The following is a 4,656-nucleotide window of genomic DNA, read 5'->3' on the forward strand; positions in this document are numbered from 1 at the left end:
AAAAAAATTAAAAATTCCTTAAGGGCCGCAGCATTGGGGGTTCCAGAGGCCCACGGATTTGGCAGGATAGGGGCGGGCCGCGGCATATGTTTGAGAGGGCCGTGGCATTCCATCCTGGAAATTTTATGCGGGCCGCGACATAGTCAAGGTAATGCCGCGGCCCTAGTCCGAAAATTAGGATAAAAAGCCCTAAATCAGACATTGTTTAATTCATTCACTCTCACAATCTACATCACACTCCACACCTCTTTTTCTCTCTAATTTTTTTTGAGACTTCAATCAGTCAAGGAGACCAAAAGAAGAATTTTTGTGCCATTCAAGTAAGTGTATCCTCTCTATTCTAATGCTTTTGATTGGAGAATTATATTGCATTGTGGTGTTGTGGATTGTTCTATGTGTTTCTTGTGAGAAGATTAAGGGTTTTGCCAATTGTTGATTGTGGTAATTAGTGTTTCGGGCTGTTGATTGTGGTAATTAGTAAGTTTGGGGGGAGTGACACCAAAAGGAAATTATACTCAAGTTCTTGAGAGCATATTTAGGGGTTTAGTTGGTTCTTCTTTTTGAAAGACACTATGGGTCCTAAGCGAAATCCCCCTAGAGGCACCTCCTCCAAGAAAGCATCCTCATCACGCACTCAACCACCACCTCCACCACCTCCACCGCCAGACTGATGTGGCGTCAGGTAAGTTCTCTTCCCTTGTTCTTTTCTTTATCACCTTGGGGACAATGTGCATCTTAAGTTTGGGGGGGAGCTTATTTTGTTTTATTTTTGTTTTCTGCGTTGTTTTTTTTTTTAGGAATTGAGATTTCCCTTAAGAGCCACGGCATGAGCAAAGTGGAGCCGCGGCTAGGTGGGAAACAGAAGCATTGTTTTTTAGGAAGTCCTCGGGCTGCGGCATGGCTTCAGAGAGCCGCGGCATAGATGGGTACTCTGCCCAGAATTCGTTGATGAGGGCCTCGGCATGGCTTCAGAGAGCCGCGGCATTGAGAGGATATTCTGCCCAGAAATTGTGATATGGGCCGCGGCATAGTGTATGTAGAGCCGCGGCCCGCCTCATTAAAAATCTGAAATCTTAGGTTTTAAATGACGGAAAGGGGAAGAAAAAAAAGGTACGTACGGACGAAGGGAGAAGTTCTGGTTTTGAAGGCTCAAGCTTAGAGTATTTTTACATGTTTTTCTTCCTGATGTTATCTTTAGTTTTTGTTGTGATTAGTACTATGACTATGAACTAATTTTCTATTTAGGATGTTCAATTGAATCACTTGAATCTCTGTTATGACCTAATGCAATTTTAATTTCTTTCTTCTTCAATCTTCTTCAATTCCATATGACCTGTTCTTATAGATTGATTATTGATTGGCCATCTTTAGTCAGATATATATGTTACTAAGTCAAAATCTGAGAAGTGAGATTTAATTCTGCTGTGGTTATATTGGACATAATTTAAATTTAGAACAAAATTATCTGAATTAATTATGTAACTGTTATTAAGTTGATTGAGATTAATGCTATCTTTGTGGTTCAATTTACCATAGAAATATAGGAAATTGTCACCTAGGTTGAGTTTATAATTCATAGTATGATTATAGGCTGCTGTATCAACTTGTTAATTGAATTAGGTAAAAAAAAAAAAAAAAAAGAATTCACACTTTGCATTAGGGAATAATAGGGAGGATAGTTGATGAGATTGAATATCCTAATTGTTTCTCAGTGATTAAATTAAAAGTTTTTCTATTAGTTGTTATTCTATTCAATTTTCAATTATTGTTTCTGCAATTTATAAAAATCAAGAATTTCAATTCATCAAATAGAACAAGAAATTAATTGGCTGGTAATTGATAACTCAGTCCTTGAGGACGATACTTGGTTTTACCATTTTATTACGAATTTGCGACTGTGTGCACTTGCATAGCTATAAATTTCGCAACAAGTTTTTGGCGCCGTTGCCGGGGATTGAAAATAATTATCAATATCAGTCTAATTAGTTTTTATTCTAATTTGATTTTAATTTCTCTTGTATCTAATTTGTTTAGTTGCTTAATTTATCTATCTCAGGTGAATTTTGGTATATGCGTGGCAGAAAAGGAAAGGACACACTTGTTCCTCTGAATCCTGAGATTGAAAAGTCTTGCAATCAAATTAGAAAGAACAAGAGAGAGGCCCAGAAATCTGTGAAGATGTCATAGAATGAAAGGGATGACAAGAATGTTCAAACTCCTGGAGTTGTACGAGGGGTTCAGGCTCAAACCAATGCTGAGAGGAGCCTGCGAGATTATGTGTTACCCACTCTGACGGGAGTACAAAATAGTATACGCCCACCAACTGTAGAGGCCAACAACTTTGAAATAAAGCCCGCTATTCTACAAATGGTGCAGACTTCTGTGCAATTCAATGGGTTACCCTCTGAAGATCCTCACACCCATTTGTCCAATTTTCTGGAGTTATGTGGGACCTTCAGATACAATGGAGTGAGTGATGACGCAATCAAGCTCAGGCTTTTCCCATTTTCTCGAAGGGACAGAGCAAAAATTTGGCTGAACTCTCTGCAGCCAAACTCTATTGTCACCTGGCAAGATCTAGCTCAGAAATTTTTGTCCAAATTCTTCCCTCCGTCCAAAGCTGCTAAATTGAGGGGAGAGATAAATAACTTTTGCCAGAATGACGGAGAGTCATTATATGAGGCGTGGGAACGGTTTAAGGAACTCCTGAGAAGATGTCCTCATCATGGCATTGAACAGTGGATGCTCGTACAGAACTTCTACAATGGTTTATGTCCGACAACCAGAACCATTATTGATGCTGCAGCAGGCGGCACTTTTATGAGCAAGAGCGCAACTGGTGCTTATGAGTTGCTGGAGGACATGGCTACAAACAACCATCAGTGGTCTGAGGAAAGATCATCAGGAGTTAGAAAGGTAGCTAGGGTGCATGAGCTGGATGCAATCACTGCTTTAACAGCTCAAGTAGCCTCTTTGACCAAGCAGTTGCAACAGAGCAGTGTATCTGCTAATGCGGTTCAGATGGCAGTGAGGTGTGAAATGTGTGGTGGTGCTCATTCTTTCGATCAGTGCCCTATCTGTGTGAATAACACCCCAATGGATCATGCTCAAGTTCAGGCGGTGGGAAATTTTCAGAGGCCACTCAATAATCCATTCTCCAACAACTACAATCCAGGGTGGCGAAATCATCCAAATTTTTCGTGGAAGAGTAATCAAGGCCAACAACCTCAGTTTCAGGGCCAGTTTCAGAATAACATGCCTCAGCCACCTATGAATCAAGCTTCTTCATCACTGCTGCCTAGGCATCAACAATCAATGCCTCAACCTGAGAGACCTAATGAACTGCAAGCTGCCCTGTTGACTCTTACTAATACTCAGACTCAATTTATGACTGAGACCAGATCCTCTATTCGAAACCTTGAGACACAGGTTGGGCAGTTGGCCAATATGCTCAATAACAGACCCCAGGGAAACTTGCCTAGTAATACTGAAGTCAACCCCAAGGAGCAAGTTCAGGCAATTACTCTGAGGAGTGGGAAGCAAACAGAGCAGCCTAGACCTCCACAGGCAGTGGTTCAGAAAAAAGAGATGGGTGTACAGTCTGATTCAGAAAGGGTTACTGAAGACCATCAGAAGTCAGAACAGAGTCCCCCAATTTTCATTGAGCAGCCAGTTAGAGTTCCATACCCTCAGAGGCTTAGAAAGACTACCCTTGATAAACAGTTTTCTAAGTTTCTTGAGGTGTTTAAAAAGCTGCACATAAACATTCCTTTTGCTGAGGCCTTGGAGCAGATGCCCAGTTATGTTAAGTTCATGAAGGAGATTTTGTCAAAGAAAAGGAGAATGGAGGACTATGAGACTGTTGCACTCACTGAAGAGTGCAGCGCGATTTTACAAAGGAAGTTACCCCAAAAGCTGAGAGATCCGGGGAGTTTCACCATACCTTGCACCATTGGCAAGTTTGAATGCAAGCACGCCTTATGTGATCGGGGGGCAAGTATCAATCTGATGCCTTTATCTGTGTTTAAAAGACTTGGTTTGGGGGAGGCAAAACCAACAACTGTCACTTTACAGCTCGCAGACCGATCGTTAACACATCCACGAGGTATTATTGAGGATGTTCTTGTGAAGGTGGATAAGTTCATATTTCCTGCTAACTTTATTGTTCTGGACATGGAGGAGGACACAGATGTCCCCATTATTCTTGGTAGGCCATTTCTAGCCACAGGCCAAGCTCTTATTGATGTTCAAAAAGGAGAGCTTAAGCTTAGAGTTCAAGGAGATGAGGTGGTCTTTAATGTCTTCAAGTCTATGAAGTATCCGGTGGCTAGTGACAGTTGCTTTAGTGTGGATGTGATAGAAAAGGCAATCTCCAAGAGAAGGATGAGCAGTGATGCCTTAGAGGCAGTATTATTGGGTGATGAGGGTGATGATGATGATGATGCTGAGATCAGAGAATGTGTAAACTGGATAAACTCCTTCCAACCATATTGGAAGAAGTTTCAAGAATTAGCGAATGCGACTGATAAACCGCTAACCTCCATTCAGCAGCCACCACCGTTGGAATTAAAGGTCCTCCCAGATCACTTGCAATATGCTTATTTGGGAGAGAATGAAACTTTACCGGTCATTGTGTCAGCTGACCTGTCAAAGATA

General features: G+C 41.3%; 1 non-coding gene across 1 annotated transcript; it reads right to left on the reverse strand.

Moving 5' to 3' along the window:
* Nucleotides 1-2,625: 2,625 nt before the first annotated feature.
* Nucleotides 2,626-2,732, reverse strand: LOC133820616 (small nucleolar RNA R71). Its single transcript, XR_009887022.1, has one exon. It is a non-coding gene; the product is annotated as a small nucleolar RNA R71 (small nucleolar RNA).
* Nucleotides 2,733-4,656: the final 1,924 nt, after the last annotated feature.

The sequence above is a fragment of the Humulus lupulus genome, chromosome 2 (assembly GCF_963169125.1).
Source record: "Humulus lupulus chromosome 2, drHumLupu1.1, whole genome shotgun sequence".
In the NCBI taxonomy this organism is placed as follows: Eukaryota; Viridiplantae; Streptophyta; class Magnoliopsida; order Rosales; family Cannabaceae; genus Humulus; species Humulus lupulus.